This window comes from Ambystoma mexicanum, chromosome 5q, assembly GCF_040938575.1.
Source record: "Ambystoma mexicanum isolate Mex_15411 chromosome 5q, UKY_AmexF1_1, whole genome shotgun sequence".
Taxonomy (NCBI): domain Eukaryota; kingdom Metazoa; phylum Chordata; class Amphibia; order Caudata; family Ambystomatidae; genus Ambystoma; species Ambystoma mexicanum.
Genome location: NC_090933.1, coordinates 245,481,951 through 245,506,298, shown reverse-complemented (window position 1 = coordinate 245,506,298; position 24,348 = coordinate 245,481,951). Strand labels below are relative to the sequence as shown.

General features: G+C 44.5%; 1 protein-coding gene and 1 pseudogene across 15 annotated transcripts in view; one reads left to right on the top strand and one right to left on the bottom strand.

Annotated features, from left to right (window-relative positions):
* Positions 1-24,348, top strand: part of PTPRM (protein tyrosine phosphatase receptor type M) — a 2,094,608-nt gene that overhangs the window by 1,027,488 nt on the left and 1,042,772 nt on the right. The gene's annotated exons all lie outside the window — the stretch shown is intronic.
* On the bottom strand, positions 19,707-19,810 carry LOC138499009 (U2 spliceosomal RNA; annotated as a pseudogene).

Sequence of the window (24,348 nt, the reverse complement as noted above, 5' to 3'; positions counted from 1 at the left end):
TGCAGCACACTGCCGTTCTTGCCCATAAGGTGGCAACTGCTGGAAAATGGTGTTAGCACCTTGGCATATGATGTCCCTGCCTGCGCTTGCCTATGTAATACCCATAAACAAAACTAAACGGTGGGCTTTGCCAATGCTTGTTTTTAACAAGTCAGTTTAATCAGTGCAGTGAACAGGTGCAAGAACACACATATTGCTTTTAAACTAAGTGGCTGAACACACACTTGGTTAAGATATTTTTATTACTATATGAGTTCATTTACAGCTGCAGTGACGCCATTACCTCTCAGAAGACTGCTAATAAATAACACTGGTAGGCCCTATACAGCACAATTAAGCAGCGGTCAATGGTTGGGTAAAAAGTCAAATACCCCCAACAAGCTGGGTGTCCCTCCTCACACCCCATCTTCCTTCCATCTGTCTCCAGTACAATGATTTTTGCTTATAGGGGGTGCTATTGTGCAAACTAATAGCCTTTAATACAATGACTGCTGTCCCGCAAGAGTGCAAGGGTGAGTATTCAGTCCTCAAACTGCTACAAAACAAGGGTGATCCCAATCCTAAAGGTAAAACAGGCACAGTAAAGAAATATATACCATTGAAGCCTGTCAAGTGCAGTTCATGCGGCTGAGCAGGCACCTGTTAGGGCCCATGTGAGGTGAGCCTTCCAGCAAGGTTGACGTTGCCACCCCACCATTCACCATCACTGCTTAAAATCTCATTTACCTGCAAAGCCTGTTGAAGTTCTGGGAAAATGCATTCTCGGGCTGCAAGAGGGCATAGTGTCCGGTGTGTTACCATTAAGTCTATGGGGTGTGTGCATACCAGAAGAGACTGCCTCAGGCATAATTGTCACTCATGTAATGGGGGATTGCCCGGACTACTGAAGAGTAATCTCGTACCCGTGTGTTTTTACTGATTAGAAAAGCATTCTGCATTTTTGCATTTTACATACTTAATGTTATATAAGCTACATAAATATATAAACTACATAAATAAATAAGTGTACGTTGGGCTTAATGATCGTCTTTGAGGATTTAGCCGGTAGCCACTTTTACAATTAACATTTTAGTAGATTACTCGTCAATGATTTTATATAATACTTAGCGTTCCGTATTCCCGCTGTGAACTAACCCTGGCTCTGGAGTTTTGGGCAACACCCAATCCTTTTCATTGTGGTGAATAGGCAAGTGAGGGAGCTAGTTTTTGTAACCATGTTTTAACCTTGCATGGTCTATGTCCACTAAATCTTCATGTCCCCTCAGATATTCCAGCTAACTCCCAAGACTCCAGGAAGTGATCTCACACACCCAGCAAAATGAAAATGTAACTAACAATTTATAAGTCGGGTCAACAACAACTCTTACTGAAAATATTCTTTATGTCTGATGGTTGTCGTTCCCAATAGAAATTCCTTATTTTATTTCAAAATTGCCACATACTCTAAAAGATTCACTACAAAAGTTATATGAAAAACAACGAAAATGACCTATGTTTGTGTGTCTGCGTTCCGAAAACAGTGGACACCATATATTATATGTGAAACCAATAGATAATTCTAACAGAAAATATATACAAAAAATGGTTGCCTACCCAGATATGTATAGATATAGGAACCCACATGTATAATATTGCTACAACATGTTTCTGTCTAAACTTAATTTCAACATTCATCAGGGAGAAATGTAGAGTAATGACCTACGTTTTGGTGTGAAGTTCAGATCTATTAATAGTTCATTCAAATTCTTAACATTTCATGAGCTCCATTCTGAACGCTTTTTTGTGACTTGTTACATAGACTTTAGAAGAAATATCCAAAATATCCACAATACAACTTAGTAGATAAATGCTCCTTTTTGAAGAAATGTATCATTATATGTACAAAATGGATATGCAGGGAACAAGCTCACTCAACCACTGTGACACAAAAACTACACATGGAAACCAGGTTGTTAGTATGCCTACTATCATTTCATAATTCTTAATATATATGTAAAAGGAATTGTCATTTTTGAAGTTTTGTCTTGTGAGGCAACAAATATATTACCTCCAACTTAGATAGGCTTTTTGGTGCCTGGGACCCAGCTACATCCAACTCTCTCTCCCTAAATACCGCCCTGCTAGAGCTCCACCTCTCTGCAGATCAGACGCTTCTCCAAGCAGAGAGTGGGGGGACGAGGGGTAGATCACTTTCCTGCACAGGAGTCTCCCTCCGGAATGAGCTCTGTGCCCCTCTCAGGCTTGACACGGATCTCCTTAAGTACCGGAAGCTTCACAAGACCCTCCTTTTCTGTTCTTCCTTCCCTCTCCCACTCCCTTGCTAATACCCCCCCTCTACCTCAGTTGACCGGCTGCCTGGTTCCTTCAGAGTCCTACAGGGCACCAGACCCTCCATGCCCAGTTCACCCGCATCCTCGCACATAGCATGTGAACCTCACTACCCGCTTTCCCTAGCACTTGGCCACCTGGCCTCCCCTGAGCACTTGCCTAGTCGCAGAGGCCCCCCTTCCTCCTTATTCGTCTCTCCCTTGCACTTCTTGTATCTGCACTTGCACATTCCAAATGTCACAAGGCCTTGTAGGACCGTTACTGTTATTTTCATCCCTGTTCCCCCCATCTTTTTGTCTTGTAGCGCCTTGAAACACCATTTGCTGTATTGTGCGCTTTATACATAACCAGTAAATAGTAAATAAATAAGTTACTACCCATTGTAATGTATTAACCATTGTAGGATCAAAACCCCAGAATCCTATTTGGTACCATGTGTAAAGCCGCTTATCACAATGCTGCCAATGGAGAAACCGGAACGCCACAGGTATATATATATTGCTGAGAAGGGCAAGGGCCCTGCAGAGCATGCGGCTCCTTTGTCATTATATGACTGTTTAGTAGCAAGAGTTACCAATGCTTCGAGTGGCAGTGGCTGGACATCTTTTTGCCCTTCCAAGACTAGCCAAGGGTGGATCTTAATTTTAATGATGGTTATGAACACAGTCGGCTTGATTTTGTTTGCAATGGGGATACGCAGTGGCACTGTCCTCTCTACTGGCGGGAACGAGTTTACCTCCATTGGTGATGTTGATGCAGACAGTATAGCACCACTGGTCCTTATTTGCACATATTGAAAGCAGTCTTCATACGGCCCTTTCTATAGGGAGGCCCTAGCACCTGGGCATGTTGTAGGGGGCATGTGTATGGACTACCAAGTCTGCAGGAGCCTGAGGTTGGCCTGTGACATTGGCTTTGAGCATCCAACGGTGTGTTAGGAATCTTGTGTACGCGACCCAGATGCCGGAATACGAAGAGAATGACAAACAATTATACTCTGAGAAACTATGGGATAACTAAGTAAATTGAGGCTATTAATTCCTAGCAACTTACCTTTCGTTTTCAAGCTGCTCGTCTGTTAAATTGAGGAGCTGGGAAGTGACAGGCGCACTTGCAAATCATTGCATTTCTTGCTTTCTTTCATTTACTCGTTGGAAATGGTTCAAGGGAATCATTAAAAGAGTAATCCACTCCATGGCGCGCGCGGCAGCTAATCCACAGCACGCCCCGCTACATTAGTTCCGTTCGCACCCTGGAGTGTTCAGGAGCCTTTTTGGAAGCAAACAAAAAAACTTGCAGACACAATGAAAAGCCATAATGTTTAAATCCACATGATCATCAAATTGAAAAGCCATTTTAATGGGATTGTAGGGATTGTGTCCGTTTCATGTCCTTGATATTTATTTTAGGTTGAATGTGTTGGAGTTTTTCCTCTGTATTCTTATTTCTAATTCTGTTACACAAGACTTATGCCTATGGGCAGTGTTGTAATATTAGAAGTAGTCACCTTTAGAGTCTGTGTGCCCAGACCGAAGTATGGATGAACGTGGCCCCATTCGGAGCAGAAAGTCTACAGAATTTGCAAACACGCAGAGAACAGTGAGTGACACATGTGTACTTACTACTTACAGTGGCAGTGCCGTCCCCTTCCTCGTCAGTTGCAGTGTATTCCAGGGGTTCTGCATCTGCCTCATCAGCATGACTGTAATGTAACATTGATTTGCATTTATTTTGATGATATCCACGCCGTCCTATGAATTACTGAGGGTGCCAGTATAGTCCACCTGCGATAGCTGAACATGGCTTCTCTCCTCATCTGCTGGTGCCCCCTTAGGATCTGCTTTGCACCACACTGCAAACACTTTTGTAGCCAGGACGCTGCTTACTTTAAGCTTCACTCCAGTGTCTCCTTTCTGGCAAGCGCCTTCCCTATCCCATTCCAGCTCTTTCTCCGCATGCACTTGTAGTTCCTGGTGTGGGGCGGGCTGAGCGGCGCTGCTCGGCCATGCCAACCCAATGCTGGAATCCAGGGCGAGCTACACATTTCTGCCCACAAGAGTTGTGTACAAGGCTTTTTTGAAAATATCTATTGTATTCTTTTATTTTCATTTTCCTGGGGTAAGTATCAGGGATGTCTGACTGTGTGGACGTACCAACGGGGGTATCCGTTATATCTTCCTCCCCACTTGAGCCCTGAGAGTCTTCGAGCTCCCCTTCCTCGTCACCTGATGATGATGACAAATCCAACTTCCTTCCGCTGGATCGACGTGTAGAAGTTCCCTTTTCCTTGTGTAGATAGGGGCGGCCTCGGAAGGAAGCCACCGTGACTCTGTGAAAGAATCAACGGTGACCTTCCCCCGCGACAGACAAGCGAGATAGGGGAAAAGCCTTGCGGCACAAAAACCCCTTCAGAGTGCAGGAATCCGATGTGTAGGAACAAATGCGGAGGGAATCCAATCCGAGTAGGTAGAAGACTGGCAAGACTCGGGCAGGTCAGCGAAACAGAGCCAAAAATAGAATGCAGGAAAAATACTGGAACCGGAGGGGGCGAGGAGAGTAGACCCCGAGAGGGAAACAAATGGGAGAGCGGAAGAGCAAAGGAAAAGGAGAGAAGGGAACAGAGCCACCACTAGATGCCGGTGGCAGAGGGGAGGAGAAACTAGGAGAGAGTGAGGCAAACGGGAGGACAAGAGGACAGAGGCGGATCACCGCCAAGTGAGCTGAAACAGGAGCGCACGCAACAAAGGAGAAAATACTAAAGATGCAACGCGCCGAGCCTCCGAGCGTAAGCTGGTAAATACACTCGGCGGCGGCGATGATGGAAATGACTAGACCGCTAGCGACGTTTGTGAGCACAACGTGGCGGCACTGTCTGACGGCAGCCATGTTTCCACCTCTTCCACAAACGCCAGGAGCCCGCGGTTGTGACAGTAAGATATAAATCACTTAAAACACAAGCAGTTTTCTGTCGCAATGCCAAAGAAGTCGGTGGCAGCGAAACCTTCACCTTCACACTAGAAACAATCGACCGCCCTCCACGTGCACCATGGCGTCAGGTCCACAGCAGCAGGAGAAACATTGGTGAGAATGCCAGGGCAGACAAGACAAACAGACGCTTCCCAAAGGACAATCAGAGCAAACCTTAAACCGCAAGTGGCACAATGGTGGGTTGGGCATGTAACTCATTAAAATGCCCCCAATCGTCCTCCTAAATGTCGAGTTTCTACCTTGCATCGATCATACTTTTTTAATATCTTGAAAGAAGGGTCATGAAAGTGACACCGTCCTCAATAGGTGCCTTCCTACTGGTTTTCCACAGTTTCATAATTTATTTTGTATGCACAGATCAGGGCCCTGTACACCCAGCACAGAACAGAATCTCCATTGAAGAGGGTGCATAGTTGAGAATCTCTGTTTCTGGCACCAGGGGGGGAGGGGTAAAACAGTTGGCACTAGTAAGAATCTTTAAAAAGACCCATATTTTAAAACTGTGACACTCGTACATTTCCAAAACATAGGAACTAGTTTGTCTCCTCCCCAAAGCAAGACCAGAAGGTATTGGAGTGTAGCAGGGACGGTTTAGTGATTTCCGCAGGAGACCAGTAATTAGCGAGCAGGACCTGCTGCATGCTGCAGTATGAGTTAATGTTGCATCTATTTCTTTGATTTATTGTGCATTTGTAAGGCGCTTATACATCAAGAAAATTCTGTTTATTGATACACTTTTACAGACACTTTCCCAGATTTAATCAAAAATACGGATTGGCCGATCATTACAGAAATCCTCTCTGGACCTCATGGTGTTTACCCTTAAAAGGGCACTTACGTCACCAGCTCTACACGCATCCAGCCGATGGAGCTTGTCTATCTGTTGCCCTCTGACAACCCGTCAGCAGGCATGGCATCCATGGGCGCAACAAGAGAGATGTCACCTGTTTTTGTATGCCCTCCTTTAAAAAAAAAACTTTATTTAAGCACTTGACATATAGAAAGGATCTAAAACAGTGAAACAATAATGTAGATCAATAAGATGAAATATACAGAGTGTTAACATATAACCTATATGTTTGGTCTTGGGAGGATATACAAAAACAAAGAGGTTGAAGGTGGGCACTACGTGGTTTCTCAGTTCGTTGATCAATCTCAGTTAACTTATATTAGTTAGTTAGTGAAGTTTTAGCCTGGGGCTACCAGTCATGTGAAGGTCCTATGGCATAGGGACCAAATAATTATGAACAAAGAAAAATAGAGTGGGTCCATCCTATTAAAACGGGTGCTCTCAGTTGGCCCTAAAACGGGGCTGTACACTTTAGCTCTCTTTGTTCTGAGCATGCGTTAAAATTCAAATGATGAATTGAATATTCTGAATCATTTTCTTAAGAGAAATGTTTTATTCACATCTCTTGATTGATTTTTCTATTGAATATTTTACTTAATATTCAATGAGGACAGGCATAAAATACTGGCTAGAATTTTTTGTACAATTGCCAATGCATTTCAGTTGTTGAAACCTTCATCAGGGCCGTACAAAAACTTAAATATGCCCAATGATTCACTATGTTAAATATATTCATAAACATATAGTAAAACAAATCATTCAACAGTAATTAAGGATTGAAATGCATAGAAACGCACATACCAGTTCCATGTATCATCAAAGTGTTCCAGCGGTAAAGTTGTAGCGGTGAAAAATAGAAAAAAACAGGAAAACCATTTTAAGTCAATAAAGTAACTAGCATCACAGTCATCATATTAACATTAAGGTAATATATTGAATGTATCTTGTAATTCAAAGGACTCTTTGACTCGTAAAAGAAGACTCCAGTCGGAGTAAATGCTCCTGTTAACATTACGTAAAGAGTCATCAGAAAACAGTAATCCTTCCAACACCCAGTAACATAGAACGTGAGATGGATGCTTACCATTACTCAGCAGTAAAACGCTCCGAGTTTGTAAAACACGTTTGCAGGGGCGCAAGCGCGAATGCAAGTGGCTGCATTTAAACGTTGCCATGGAGACCCAAAGGCGTCACGCAGAAACACGTACGCCTTGGGCCCCACCTCCGTGCAAGCACAGGAGGCGGGAATGTCGCCATGACAACGCCGTGTCGAGTGAAACTAAACCATGCAATTTGTAAACGAATACAGAAATGTTACTGAGAAAAGAGCGAATGCGGCTCGGCATCGTTCTAAGTCTAAATCACTATTGATGTTAAAAAAAACCACAGAATATGTGCTCATGTTAGACAATATCTAAAGCAATAGGTAGAGTGAGATAATCGTGACGTTAATGGAAATCAATTAACGGAGTGTGTAGGAATGTGAGTGTTTGGATTGAATGTCAAAGGACCAACATGAACCACGGTCTCTCATGATCAGGTTACAAGTTCCCAAATGGGAAAATAAGGTAAAAATTCTAACTATTGTCAATTTGAGGGGATGACATTCAATATAACTGAATATGGCATTAACGAACCGGTAACAAGTGTGAATCTATGGATGGATTTATGAATGATTGGTGAAAAACTAAGCTTAACAGCTATAGTAGGAATACTTAGCGTGGAAAATTCGCAAAAAGTAAACATAAATTGTTAACAATGGTAAGCCCATAGATGGGAGGTGGTGATCCATGGTAACCAAGGTTACAGTCATAATTTTGTCGTAAATCCCAAAATTAGTGAAACTGGATACAAAGGAGACAAACTGTAGTGTCTATTCATCAAACAACTGTGAAGGTGTATTAGTATTCATAAATAGCACATATAGTGTATTTCTTCATTAATTCCCTTGGGTGTCAGAGAACTTAGCCAATCTATCCAAAATGTTTCTCGTTGATCGAGTTTCTTTTGGAGCTTCTCATACTTGTTAAGTTTTCGGACCACTTCTAAAATTACAAATTTTATCTGTGCCAGATTGTGGTGTTTTTCTTGCCAATGTCTGGCCACCGCCGAAGTTGTTGTGCGATTCCTTATGCATGATCGATGTTCATTCCATCGGATTTTTGCAGTACGTTGTGTCTGGCCAACATAGAACAGCCCACACGGGCATTTGATTCCATAAACAATATTTGTGTGTCACAAGTGGCATAGTCTTTCAGTTTAATTTTGGCTCCGGAGTGTGGATGGAGACGGACGTCCAACAGGGGTGGCCACCTCAACAACTACACCCCAGCTGGAGGAGGATGTGCAGGCAGCAGGAGCCAGGGCACAGGCAGCGGCACAGCAGCAGCAGCAACAAGGTGGGAGCCATGATGGCTCGGGGCCTTAATCATCGGAGGGGCAGGCATTGGCCGGAGGGCAGGAGGACCCTGGACGGGAAGTGTCTTCCGTGTGGCAGCAGTTGGGCCATGCGATAGATGCGGAGCGGCAGCGGGCGGAAGAGGCACGGCTCACAATGGTCAGGGCGGAGAACTCCATGCGTAGGGCCCTGAGGCGGGCCGAGTGCCTCGAGGCCATTTGCAGGGACCTGGCGATCCAGATGTCATCGTCCCTGCGAACCCTCGGGGCCATGGAAGAGGACCGCCTCCGGGACATCGAGCAGGAGTTCGATGATGCCCTGGCCCGGGACATCAACAAGTGAGCCGTTGGACTTGCCCGCTGCCTTTGGAAATAGTTAGTTAGTTAGTATTAGGTTTCCTTTCGTTTTTTCTTTATTTTGGACCGCTTGGACAATGCTCCACATTTTTGTATATAGTTTCTTTATTAGGTAGTAGTTTTTGGTAGGTTTCATTTCTTAAGTTGGGCTCGTGGACCCTGGATTCTTCAATTGTACATAGTTCTACATTGGATTCATCTTTTTTTATATTTTTTTTGTGTTCACCATGGAGCAATAGTTTTTACTTTTTATTTTCCCTTGGATTTGATTTTCTGGACTGTGACTTTGGACAACATTTCTTTTGGGATTTCTTTTGCTTATGTTTTCTTGATTTTCATTATTTATCGGACATGGACCATTTCTTTTGTTATTCCCATTGTTGTGTGTTTAATTTGATTTACGTTCATGTTATCTTTAATATATATTTTTTTATACTTCCATTTGTGGTATTATCTCATTGGTTTCCTGCATGTCATGATATGGGTTTTGACATTCACTTGCACCCATTGTGTGTGTGTGACGGACATGTGTTCATTTACATACTTGCCATTGGGGTTGTATCATGTCATTGGCATTTCTATGTGGGTGGATGCAATACTTGGGTGGGTCTTTGGCCTGTGGAGGCTGGCCATAAGGGCCAGGGATCTAGATTGTGATGACGTGTTGGCTGGGGGACATGTGTCAGGGGCCTGCTGGCAGGTGCCCTGCACTGCTTGGGGGTGGGGGTACAAGGGGACATGAGTGGGACATGAGTGGGGGCCTGCTGGCAGGTGCCCTGCACTGCTGGGGGTGGGGGTGCAAGGGGACATGAGTGGGGGCCTGCTGGCAGGTGCCCCTCAGTGCTGGGGGGTGAGGGTGCAAGGGGACATGAGTGGGACATCAGTGGGGGCCTGCTGGCAGGGGCCCCTGACTGCTGGGGGGTAGGGGTGCTGGGGGACATGAGTGGGGGCCTGCTGGCAGGTGCCCTGCACTGCTGGGGGTGGGAGTGCAAGGGGGTAATGCGTTGGTGATCACTAGTGCAAGGTGACATGTGGCTTGGCTGGGGGGGCATGCCCATGGTGGATGGGCTGCCTGCGGGACATGACCAGGGGTGCAGGGTAGTCCCCTGTGGTGTGGGGGCCGTGGAGGGTGTAGAGGGAACACCTGGGAGGACCAACACTGGCAATTCACGTGTAGCACTCCCCTGCACCCCAGAAATACACGTACCCTGCTGAAATCGCGTGTGGAACTTCCCACACACACCAGAAATACACGTACCCTGCTGAAATCGCGTGTTAAACTTCCCCGCTCCCCAGAAATACACATACCCTGCTGAAATCGTATGTGGAACTTCCCGCGCACCCCAGTAATACACGTACCCTGCTGAAATCGTGTGTTAAACTTCCCCGCTCCCCAGAAATACAGGTACCCTGCTGAAATCGTGTGTGGAACTTCCTGCGCACCCCAGTAATACACATACCCTGCTGAAATCGTGTGTTAAACTTCCCCGCACCCCAGAAATACACATACCCTGCTGAAATCGCGTGTGGAACTTCCTGCGCACCCCAGTAATACACGTACCCTGCTGAAATCGCGTGTTAAACTTCCCCGCACCCCAGAAATATATGTACCCTTCTGAAATCGCGTGTGGAACTTCCCGCGAACCCCAGTAATACACGTACCCTGCTGAAATTGCGTGTTAAACTTCCCCGCACCCCAGAAATACACGTACCCTGCTGAAATTGCATGTGGAACTTCCCGCGCACCCCAGTAATACACGTACCCTGCTGAAATTGTGTGTTAAACTTCCCCGCACCCCAGAAATACACGTACCCTGCTGAAATCGCATGTGGAACTTCCCGCGCACCCCAGTAATTAACGTACCCTGCTGAAATTGCGGGTTAAACTTCCCCGCACCCCAGAAATACACGTACCCTGCTGAAATCGCGTGTGGAACTTCCCGCGCACCCCAGTAATACACGTTCCCCGCTTGCCGTTTGCTGTTTGGCAGCCCTGTATACTGGTCCAGGGTTAGCGCAGCCCTTTGCGCTGAATTGGGAATTTTGATGGCTTTTACTTGCGCAAGGGCCTTCTTGGGGGCGTAACTGGCACTGCTGCAGGGTCGCTGCGCCACTCTGCGCCACGGCTGGTTTTGGAGGTTAAAATCCATGAATACGCTGTGCGCGGAAATCGATTTTTAGCGCACGCGGCTGTAGCAGACATTCGCACGTGCACACTGTGCGCCAGCCGCGTGCGCCACTTTTGTGCGAAATTCTATGAATTACCCTGTGAGTGTGTTACACTTTTCACTTCAGGGTATTTCGTGTGAACCTGTCTCTGCATAAATTTAGATCCAAATACCTCTTGAGCGGCTCAGAGACTGTAAACGAGCAGTAGAGGCATCTTCATTTTTATTGGCCCATGTTAAGACTTTCAGCCATTTTTGATGTCTCTTCCATCGCAATAATATAGCTCTTCTGGCCGGCAAAACACAATTATATAGGTACCTGAATGTTATTCTAGGTAATTTGCCGTAGCATCCTAATAAACACCAATCAAGATCAATTCTGCGCAGATATCTGTCAAAAAATTGAAGAGTGGGACATATCCATAACATGTGAAGGTAAGCGGCTTGTGCAAGTTTACATCTCAGAGAACTGGCATCAGCATTAACGTCAAATCTTTGCATCATCGCTGGAGTAGAGTGAAGAATATGCAAAACCTTAAACTGCAATAACCGTAATTTTGAATTCAGTTAACCTTCTTTTGTAAGCATACATACCTTTCGACATTTATCATCGTCAACTTTTATATTCAGGCTTGCTTCCCATTTATCACGAGATTCATATGTTATATTATTTCCATTCAATTGGATCATATTATTAAATGACGGCAAGGCAAAGAAGAGATTACATTTCCTCAAACATGCATTGCAGGTGCCTTTGGGAACTCTGGCCAATTAGAAGGGAAAGTTGATCTGTCATGCATATAGTGCAGAGGATAGAGCAATGTGTTGCCTACTCGTGCCCAGGAGTGGAGTGGCCTACAGGGAAATCCAGAGATTCCCTGGTAGGCCAATGGACCCAGGCCTCTTTTGTGTGAAACCCTATTTTATTTCCAAATTTTCTCATAGGAAAGGGTTTGGGCTTCCTGAAACCACGCTTCTTTCTTGTGAAAGTCAGAAAGTTCTACAGACATCCTGATGGAAAGAGAGCAATCATGGATATAAGCCCAGCTTCAGACCGTTCCCTCTTAGTCATTACATTTTATGTGGCAGAAACAATTTGGGGTTGAATGACCGAGGTAAAAAAGTTCGAGGGAGAAATGACCGAAGGTTATTTATTCGAAATAACCTTCTGTCTTTTTTCCCCTGAACATTTCACACTGGGCCAAACCCCCACCCACACCCCCGCCCACACCTCTGCCACACCCCCCTACTTACCTTTCATTCCGACGCGCTGTGACACCTGTTCTCTTTCACTTTCCTGATCGGGAACGGGCGCCGCAGGTTCCTTTCCCTTTTTTTCCGTGACTGTGGGACAGCTGCAGGGAATAAACCCCTGCAGCCCTTTTTAGAATTATTTTCATTTATTTTTTCGGGACTGCGGGACAGCTGCAGGGGACACCTGCGCAGCCTTTTGTTTTTTTTGGGATGGCTGCGAGGGACACCCCTGCAACCTACTCTCACAATATAGTGAGGAAGGGTGCGGGGGGACACCCACACAGCCCCGTATGCGTGATCTGTTTGGACTTTTCGGCCGTTCAGAATTTTCGAACGGCCGAAAAGCGGCGAAATCACGCATTCAGACTTTTTTTGCAAACATCTTGTCCTAAATGTCTTAAAGTTCAAGCATATCCCATATCAGGGCACAAGGGATATAAGGATATTGTACATTTAGTTGCTTAACTATCTTTTGCCATGCTTCCAGGGTAGTGGCCAATTTATATTATTTATTTATTGTTTATTTATAACACACCTAATACCGATACAAGTTTGGTGTCTAAGCGTGGATTCGAATCTCTATTGCTCTGCGTGGTCTTGTATCCAAGATAAATACGCTGCCCCTGTGCTATCCTCCGTTCTCAAAGGAACCTGTATCTGAGTATCATTCGCTCAGCAGAGCTGCCCTTAAATTCATAAGTCCTGCTGCACTTTTCTCTATTTAAGCACGAGGAAACAATATCTCATCTTCCGTTCAATATGCACCTAAAACTTGTTTAAACAACTAATTAATACAATTAAAAGTTTGGTATTTTAATCCCACCCGAGGCATAACGTTTGTCATTGAGGAGAGTTTCATGAGGGCAACACCTGAGTACCCTAGGTATTGTGAGATTGATCTATTCAGCGTGTCAAAAAATCTTTAACCAGTATAATGGAGATGTTTGTGAAGAAATATAATTTTGGTAAAACCACCATTTTAAGTAGAGCAATCCAGCCAATCATAGAATTCGGAAGTTTAGCGCATCTGAGTAACTTAGATAGTAGGGTGTTCATGTAGGCCGATGTTTCCAGTGTACAATATATTTATTTTTATTTTATTGTTTATATCCCGAACCTGGCCCGTAGGCAGCAGAGCCCTTTTCAGAGTTCAGGAGAAGCCAGAGGCTAGCGTCGAACTAGCGCTTTTATCTGTAATGCTGTACTGTGGGGGATTGTCAGGGTTTCAATCCTGGGGGAGGAAGCAATGAAAGAGTATAATGTACCTTTGTCTCTAGAAACAACAATTCCTAAGTAGGTTATTGTGAGGCGAACAGCGAACATTAAGTCTGTCCAACTGGTTTATTTGTTTCCTTCAAAGGGAGATTTTGACCAATTAATAACTAATTTAACACCAAGAATAAACCTGATCAATTGCACAAACACACTTATTTAAATCCATCCCATTTAATAGTTCATAGGACCAAAAGCCATATATACATCTTTCATAATATGACAAGCGATTAGTTGAATGTGTAACTTATTTAACCCAAGGATGCCAATTCTGCCTCAGGTGCCCTTTTCCAAAGGAAATGGCAACTTTCTTGGTTACTCCTTTCCTGAATAGTCTTAAAGAACCTGAGTTAGGAATATGAAACATACATTTCAAACATAAGTTAACTTATTTAAAACCTTCTACACATTTCAAGCTGTCTGATTTGCAAAGAAAAATATTTTTTATGTTGAAACTCCTTTAAATAATCGCCATGCAAGAAGAATTGCAAGGTTACAGGACAAGCTTTAAGACACATGTTACACTAGTCAATATAATTTATCAAACAGTGAACTCTCTCTTATGCCTGGCATCAAATGTTTCCCCCCCACAATCACATACAAATAGAGATACTGAATGAGCATTTTTAGGGCAAGTAGTTCAAGAATAAATAATTTCACCAAATGAATCTGTTCCCTGTTAACCATATGTGGTATTGGTAATAAGTTGTTACATCCCACGGTAAAATCTCTGTTGATTTAATTTTTGTTGACCTTAACTCTCACTCCTGTTATATTCTCGGTTGAACCAACATGGTTTGTAGCCTTCACTTTGAACATATATGTACATCAAAAAGCTTTTCTAAAGGTAGTACATCCATCTATGTAAAAAGTAGAGTGTGACGTGGTAATAATGTCCGTTACTATTGATGGCAAATTAGTATCTTGACTTCTAATGCACAGTAGCACATCATCCATATAATTCAGGGGTAATGTTTAACCAGATTCCCCTTTGACTATGTCTTCGTCTCAACATACCTGCCAGCGGTTCTCTTGTAAGAGTGAATGAAAGAGGTGAGAGTGGGCACCCCTCGCTGTTGCACTTTCCCATTTGAAATATCTCAGAGTTTGTCCAATTTTGGTGCAGGCCAATGATCGAGTGTAAAACAGTTCAATACATGTCATAATATAGGAACCAAAGCCATAGACCTCCATGACATCAAACAAAAAAGCCCATGATACCAAGTCAAAGGCTTTTTCAGTGTCCAGAGACATAGCCACCATTGCATCAATCTGAGGCACGATATTAAAACGCCGCCTCCAATTTAATGTTCTTTAGCATCCCGGAAAAAATCCTGACTGATCAGAATGGCCGAAAAAAAGCATAATTGGCTGTTGCCTAGATACCAATGCACATAGTTTAGTGTCAATGTTTAACAATGGTAGGGAGCAATAAGATCCCCGTTCATCTGGATGTTTGTCAGTCTTAAGTGGTGTGATTACCGCTTCTCTCAAGGCTAAAGGAGGGTGCCCTGTGTCAAATGATTCCTTCCACACCTGAGGCAAGCAAGTAAGGAGCGAAAATATGCTTGTACTGTTCATAAAACTCTGTGCATAGGCCATCAGAGCCAAAGTCTTTACTATTAGGGAGTGAACCAATGGCCTCGAAAATCTCGTCCACCCTCATTGGAACATCCAACTTCCCTGAAGCGTCTGATGAGAAAGAGAATATTGAGGCATTTAAGTATCTCAGATTTTCCGGTTTGAATTTACTGAGCCGAGCAGAGTACATATTTGTATAGGATTGAAGGGAATGCTTCAGCAATTGCTGTATTTTCTGTACATATGTCCATGAATCGTCTCTTAACAATATCACAATATCGCTCCGCATTTTGCTTCCAATCAATTTAGCTAACGGGCGCCCTGTTCTGTCCGCTTCCCCATATCGTCAAGCCATTGCTGGAATTGTTATATTGTAGGAAACTTAAGTAAGCAATGCATAGAGGCAATACTGTGGGAGCATTGGGGTGGTGGTCTATGTGTGTGTGGGGGGCGTCTGGCGCACATCTTCTACCATTACAGGTGCAAGAGTAGGAATATTTTGTGCCATGGGTTTAAATCGCTTGAAGCGGATTATTTTTAGAATGTACTGTTATTATCCATGCATCTCCCAATCTAAGCAAACCATTACCAACATTCATGTCTGGCCAATTCCTCTTTGCCAAGCCAGCAACAGATCACAGAAACAAACCGTAGTCTGTTCAAATGCATAATCACAAAACATGTCAGCACTTCCTGTGAAGGTTGTTTTTTTTCTACTGGTTTTCATGAATTGTAATGTTGATAGGGCATTCAAAATCAAAGACTGGGTGATTAAAGCGTTATGTTTAGTTGACTTCAACTTAATTTAATTCTGTTTTTGCCACAGAAGCAAACGGTTATGCAATCGCCCCAGTCTGCTCGTGCGAAATGCACATGATATGCCAAGATACGTGTTATCAAATGTGTCCACGCAGCGATCACTTGTCAACAGACATTACATTTAGGCTAAATATTTGCATACATTTTGCATAAACACCTGTTGCATAGATGCAGCCAATGCAATCTGCAGAGATGATTTTATTGATTTACTGTCTACAGTCAATATTTGGAGGTCATTAGCATTGTGTGTCGGTCTCTCTCTGCCACAACTATAAATACTGCTGATAAATATTGACAGAGCGCGCGCTCCAGGCTGGGACAGAACGCAGCAGAAGACTGCTCAAAAAAGGAACCAAGAAATATTGCGAGGTTTTATGGCACTTTTTACTTTTCCCTAATTTGCGATCACTGCAAATCAAGGAAATCTGAAACTGTGACTTGGGTTAAGTATCTTCAACTTCTGATCATATCAGAAATTACATTGGACCACTCATAAAATATTTCATATCGCCATATTACAATCAGAGTACAGCAATAGATTTCACATGCATTTAAAACTCTACATTCTGCTATTTAAAACAGTATAATTTTTTTAAAAGGCTACATATTCCCATTTTATTGTAAATCCATCCTCACCTGTCTGGGCAACAGTCCAGTAAATATACTGCCAAGGTAAATGTTTATATCTGCCAGTATGCGCCAGCCTTTAATATTTACTACCTACAAATATCACATGTTGTTTCCTACATCGACCACCCTAAACGTGTGCACCCCAGCCTTCCAAATGATAGGCAAGCTGACTAAATAGTCATCTATGCCTAGAGAGTCTCATAAGGTGGCATGTTGCCACTGTACGAGAACTTACAAAGAATGAAATCAGAGTCGCAAAGTGTGCTCATCTCCTCCTCTTTCCTCTTCTTTGTGCCCTTGCTCGTCTTGGCCATGGACTTCTAGTCCTCGTCTGTTGAGTCATCCTGGCTGGTTGTGGGGGCGCTGTCCCTCTCCTCTTTGGTCTCTGTTGGCAGCGGGCCTCACCTCTTTCTGTGGTGGCGGTTTCCACGTCTGAGGTGGGTCTGGATCTTCTCATGCACTTCTGGGATCTGGGTTTTGCGGGCTGGCAGAGGACCCTTTCCCCATGCAGCTACTGCTGCAGCATAGTATCTCACAGGTGACCTTCTGCCGCGGAGAAGTGTCACATCTTCTTGCTGGAGCACTCGTGGGCCTCGTGTTGAGACACTTTGCAGCTCCTGCAGAACTTCTGGGGGCAGATCTTCCCGGTGTGTCCCTCGCTGTTGTACTTCCTGCAGTTGGAGGGATTTGTGGGGTACCTATTCCTCCCGTCACCTGCTACTGGGTAGAAGACCGACAGCAGGTGTGGCAGCCATCTTTGCATTGGGTGATTGGCCCCAACACCAACGTCACTCTCCAGGATGGGTTCCATGCACCAATTCTGTGTCAGACTTTCATCTGCCCCACTGTTATGGTGCTGTTGTCAGAGGTTGCACAGGGCACCCAGGTAGGTTTGGGGTGGTTTTGCTGATGTAAGGGGACAGGCACGCGCATACAGCATGAGGCTAAACAAAAAAGGAAGAATAGACAAGGTAATTTAGAACAACGGAACAGGAAGAAAGGGCAGACCTCAATGGTGAACAAGAAGGGATGGGAGCCGTGCACTGGACAAACAATGAGGAATCCCACTAGGGGTGTCCACACAGGTTGGACTTGAGATTACCCACAGATGTAAGGGAAGCACAATGCCTCTGTGTAAGTTACTCTTATGGGCACCACACCATGAAAGCCCATGGAAGGGGGCAGCAAGAGCGGCTTAAGGACTGCACTTACACAAGACAAGCTGGTGTGGATCCAGCCGGAACATACAGCGAACACCCTCTCTGGGAACAGAGCACAGGCCCCTGTTACATTAAATACACTATAGACTACAAGTAAAATGAGTAAAAGGGGTAGAGGCTGCCTCCTAGAGCATAGGAGCCAATCTCTGTACAAAGGAAGGCACAGGTGTGGATACCAGCAAACACTTACCAGACACTAAGAACCCCAAAAGGGAAGCAAGAGTTCCTAACAGGAAAACAGGAACTAGGAAAGCAGAACACTATAGCACATAACTGCTGCAAGGTAACAGAGGCAAGGAGCTGGTACAGTGTAACAGAGGCAAGGAGCTCATACAAGGTAACCGAGGTAAGGAGCTGGTACCAGTAAGCTGAGGCAAGGAGTTGGTACCAGGTAAATGAGACAGCATAGTGGAACAAGGTGGCTGGGCAGGATACAAATATAGGCAAGATAAACAGGGACTGGGGAAAAGCAGAACACAAGGAAATGACAGAGCAGGGTGAGAGGGCAGGACACAAGACCTAAAGATATGGAGAGAGCCAGCAAAGGAGCAGGGAAGAGTCACAGGAAAAGCACATGGCAAAATAGTCAGCAATGCAGAAAGATTGCGAATGGGTCACAGCTGCACAAGGTTCAGAATGTGAGGCAAGAACAAGGAAGCTTGAGGTTGTGGCATCTTATAAGCAGTGCTAGCAGGGTGGAAAGCCAGAGTGGAGCTACATGACTGCAGCTGCACACAGTCACGGGTTTGGTAAAAGAGAATCTCTGGACTGGGCTTTGGGAGAACATCCAGTGCTGATAAACACCAGGAGTTTTAGTATTGCAACAAAGGAAATATATTTTCATGCCACGTTGAATGTTTCAGTCTAGATTGGATTGCTGGGTTTTCCAGGTGTCTTGCAGATGCATTATGGGAATTGAAGTCCATGTTTTCGGATATCCAGATTTGTGAAAGAAAATGTTAAATAATGATTTAGGGTCTTCTCTGGTGATGGTAGAGAACACCCAGCAGGTTTGCAGACAGCACCACCCAGAGGCAGAGGTATGACCGATGTACCTTCTAAGGAGGATGCCAATGTCTGTCTCCATGTCTCCTCCTTTCACTTGTTTCCATCAGAGTGTCCATCTCGAAAGTGCTTTAAGTGATCTCCTCTTTCATGGCATAGGAGATGCTCCAAAACTTTTTGCAGGTCAGAAGATAGTCCTGGAGGTTGAGGCTCTCACTTGGCTGGATCCCAGCTGCTGTGACCTCTTTGCTCCAGAACATCTACCTGTCCACCATGTTGATCTTCCCTTTCACCTCCTTCACCTGTGGATGGTCTGGGACACATTCAGTGGTTCAGGGGTAGGGCTTGTGGGACCAGGGTTTGGACTGCCTAGGTCGCATCCACGCACCGTGCCATTGCCTCCTGTTCGGGTTCCACTGGTTTCCTAGGAGTGGCTTCTCTTCCCTCCAGCACTACTGGCACAGCAGTACTTTTCAGTGCTAATGCATTTTCACCCTGGTGAGTGAGCCTTCTCCTGGGTTCCTGGTCCTCCCTCCCAGCATCTCAAGTTTTGTGCTTGGGACCCCTTCCCTTCTGGTTGCTGCTCCTACTTTTTCCGTCACCTCCACCCTCTGTACTTCCTGGGCCAGAGGCTCTGCCGCTGCCATCAATGTGCGTCCGTCTCTCTCCAGGGTCACTCCCCGACAGCACCTGGGTCTCACTTTTCATTCGTTCCTGCCAAGCCTTAAAAAGCTGGTTATGGCTGAACCGAGCATGGATCCCCAACACGTAAAGCTGAGTGCAGGAGTGGATGCTGGATAAAGTGTTAGGCTACAGTAAGTCTAGTTAGTTTATAGTTTAGAGTGCACTTATATGCCAGAAATGATCACCAGTCCCTATGTTATCAATTCTGATATGAACATATACTACACTTGATCTTAGCCAAAAGGCCAAGAATCAATCAAATGCAGACATCTCGTTCGTGTTAAGCTCCTGAATAGGTATCATCGAAGTAGAATAGCCTGACATCTTGGTGGTTGGACTATTGGGATGTGTCTACAAAACACCAGCATATAGTTATGGCGGGCTTCAAAAAAACACTTTCACCTGAAGTGTGAAGTTAGACTAACACATTTTGGGCAAGAGACACATGCTATACATGCTACACATGCTACACGGCACCAAATAACAGCCAGCATAAAGAGCAATGCATTTTTGGTATGCAAATTTGCTCAAATTCAGTCATTTTCCTCCAGAAAATTGTAATTTTCTTTTAAGACATTGTTATTTTATACATTGCTTTTTTCAACCCAAGAGCAACAACTTTCAAGGATGAAGACAACTGCATACATGTTTGTTTCATCCTTAAGAACTCCAGGTTCCTAAACGAAAACGTTTTTTTTGGTGTTGATTTTTTTAAATCGATTTGTAGTGACATCTTTCACTTTGGAGAACATGCGATGGTTGAGCCTTTTCATCTCTACCCAGCAGTACATAACAGTACAAAGCCCTGGTACATCTGCCAATTACACGTGTGCAATGGCATGCTCTGGTAGTCACCCGTGTCGGGGATCAGGGCCTGGCCTGGCTCGCCTATTCCTTCACATTTATTTTATTTTCTGCCCACATTCCCACACCGTAAACGGCATAAACGTTCTCCTTTCTCTAGACCCACATTTACACGTGTTTACTTCCTCTAGCGCTGCCCAAATCGCAGCACAAAAGGCGGTGGAATTTGTCCAGGACTACAAATGCACTGTGTACTGTTCCCTGAGCCCTGACCCCAATCACTGGCTTAACAGAACCAGCGAGCCCAGGCAGATAGCACATTCTTGGCAAAAAATGAAACATTGCTGTTTACAAGCTTTGTTGGGTTTTTTGCTCTTCCCCCACCATTTCACTTCCCTCCCAGGAGAAAAGCAAGATTACACGCGGCTGTCAAATAGCACACGGGTTGCCGTTTGTTACAGTTATCTGTGACCCGCCTTCACATTTCTTGAAGAATGCACCCGAGATGAAATCCGTGCACACTAAGAACACATTTGTTCAGCCGAATTCCAGCGTGGATCACCTGCTATCCACAGCAGGCGCCCCTATAAATAGAGCACGCTAGAAGGACTGGAGAATTTGATGGGTGTTGCTCCATTGTGGTTTGCGGCGTGGAATACGTTTTGTAGGTGTCCTTTACAGGATTAAATGTGTCTTGGATGACAGACGCATGTTATGTTACGTTACATGGATTCATGTCGAGCACAGCCCGCCATTTGCATGGTCTTTAGGTGCCTCGACGGATCCGAAAGATGGGCTGGTGGGTTACCATTAGTCAGTGCAATGATCAGCATTGATATACAATGTGTAAGGTATATGCAGTAGAATCAAACATCATTTACACCGGTATGATGTCCTAGATGTCGTTTGACTGGATTGTTATGTTATTGAGATTTATATAGCGCACCACTCTCATTTTTGTGGTCTCCAGGCACTTGAGCAGATCATCAAAGGAAAGAGGGTTAGGGAAAGTGAATTAGTGGGTCATAGAGGGAGAGTGCAATAGAGCTTTTGATTTGCTGTTGGTAGCTTCAGTTCGTACAAAACCGCTACTGTGTGTTGGGTTTGATCGTAGATGGTATGGGGTTGGGTTTGTTTTGGTGTGTGGCTCTGTATCGGTGTGCCGTTTGCTGTGTGATTCACAGTTCATGCTGTGGTGCAGGTATGTGTGTGTTGCATTTAGTGGTTGAGCGGTAGGTTTGTAGGAAATGGAAAGTCTTACTAGGGGTAGTGGGGACCGAGGTCTGTGCATTCTTTTGCATTACATTGTTTGCATTCTTAGGGAGAGTGGCATCACAGGAAGTGATCTCACATGGCAAGTGAGCCAATGACATCACACAGCATAAACAACTTCACAATCATGCAGAAGCTATTAAAGCAGAAGCAGAGGATACCAAATGGAGTACCCGGGTCATAGTCACAACCCCTGTACATGTCTGAACTCTGCCAATGTTATACTTTTCAATGACGCACAATAACTACACACCATTTGCTTGCTGGGTCCTGCATGATGCGGGTGGGTGTGTGGAAACCATATGCACATGTCTGTGTGATAGTCTTGGAAGAGGCCTCATCTGAGGAGTGTCCTCAAATGATGGTAAAAATGCGATGCGTGTCACACTTGTGTCTCCTGGGGATTCCTAATTGGTATCCAATGGTCACACTAGAGTGACCGTGACAAGGATATGATGGAATGCTATCCTTATTATCAGAAGTCGGAATATATGGGAGAAAGGGAGTCATACTGACACTAGTTGACCACTGTTGGTACTATCCATGGTTCATACTGCAGCATTTTTTGCACTATGTTAATTGCTTTATGTGCCAATGGCAGCCAAAATAGAACTGTCTCCTTTCTTTTTAAGGTACCTTCAGTAAAAATACTAAATCCTCAATTCATAATTGGACTCAAAAGTAACACAGCTGGTGTAACAGAAGAAGTTCATGCATTGATTAGTCCGATTTTCGATAATATGTACATCAGGTGCAAGGACTGTCGGCATTTCCTGCTAAGATGGGCTGTTATTTTTACTGTTTGTGCTTGTATGCTTGTAGTAAAATAAATCGCTGCTTTGTAGTTTCTGCTGTTATTTACATACCTGAGCCCACCTCCTGTGCCAAGTCCCTTGGGTTCCACATCGACAAACACCTCTCCTTCAAGACACACATAGCTAGGAAAACAGACCGCTTGGTATCGCTCTCCCTCCTGTGAAATGCCAAGCCCTTCCTCTCTGGGACAGCTCTAAATCCACCATTTAAGCACTGGTCCTATCTCACCTGCATGTGGCCGCACACCTGATCAACAGTCTACGCAGATACAACCACATCACCCCGGCCCTCACTGACCCCCGCTGGCTCCCACTGCACGCACAAATCACCTTCAAGTCTTGCTGCATCATCTCTAAGGCAGTCATCGCCCTCAAGTCAATCAGCTATCTGCAGAGAAACTCAGCATCTGCGGCGGACAGCGCACCACCAGAAGCCAGAACACGTGTAGACTTGAAATCCACTGCTGTGAAAAGGAAAGGACCAGAAAACTAGTGTTCTCTGCCCATTCCCAAAGACTATGGAACCTCCTCCCTGTCAGCATCAGACTCGCTCCCACGCTCCTACAATTTAGAAAAAAACTCAAGACACACTTCTTCAGGGAATCTCTCTGCCTCAACACCTACACCATCACATCGCGCCACCTCACTCAGTAGATGCCGCCCGCCCCTCTACTCCCTGCCACCCAGTACCACTGTACCCCTCCTATGTTCCCCTCTCTATCCCACTTCTGCTGTATATCTATTCTGTTGTTACCTTTGAAAAGCACTCCCGTATGGATCTGTATTGTTTTATACCGCTGTTAATCGCTCTGTTGCTTCTCAAAGCTCGGTCCACCCGCAATAAATACCATAATAATAATAGAGTAACTACCAACGTGTCGCAACATCACACCATTTCGCAGAACATGGTAAGACAGAGTACACAAAACCTACCAATGGTGTATATTCCGACATTTCAACCCGCATCCCAGTCAAACGAACCACACACCCAAACGTAAACCACAATACATATTACACAAGATTAACTTTAAGTCTTTTAAAGACTAAAATGCCCATACAAAGCATTCCTTGGATCCAGGGCTCTGCGGGTCACGCCATGAAAAACATTATACTTAATGTCACTGTTAAAGTCAGTTCTATTATGCTGTATAAAATCCTTTAGTTTCCTGAATACAGGCTAGTTGTGGCATCACTACTGGCCTGTAGTAAGAATATCACATCACTACCACAACTGTGATCAATTATTGCAGTGTTGTTGTGACATAACAATGCCTGCTGCTTGAGCCAACACAGAGCAAAATTCCAGATCTCTGTGCAAGCTTTTCAGACTGCTTTCTCGTGATATAGCTTTCTGTGACACTTTACAGCCATTAATTGGCAAGGAACTGTTTATGGTAGCATGCTTTGTCGCATGCACTGTTGGAGTTCAACATTGAAGAACAAGAATTTGTTTGCATGTTATAATTTTTTAAACAACAAAATAGTTTTAAAATGCATTTTATTAAACTGCTTAAACTTTTTCTACAAAACATTGCAAGCTTCCTATTAGTGTGTCTACACTGTGTATCACCATCTGGAAGATATCTTGCATTAGAGTAGCAAGAGGCCAGGTATGAAAGCCGATAACAGTGTGTCGCCATGTATTTGAAGAAAAATAAAAGAAAATGCCTCATACATAGAAAGGATATTGAAGTCACGAGTAGTGTGAGACAAAAAAAACTAGCATCAGTTACCTTACTGTAATGATTTTCTTTACAGTTGCATTCTGACGTCACAATGCCTGCTGCTTGGGCAGCACAGAACAGAATTCCAGCTGCCACTGGAGCACTTAATTAATGCCGTGACAAGCATTTTTGTAAAGCACCTTTCTGTGACACTTCACACCCATTCTTTGAGAAGGAAGT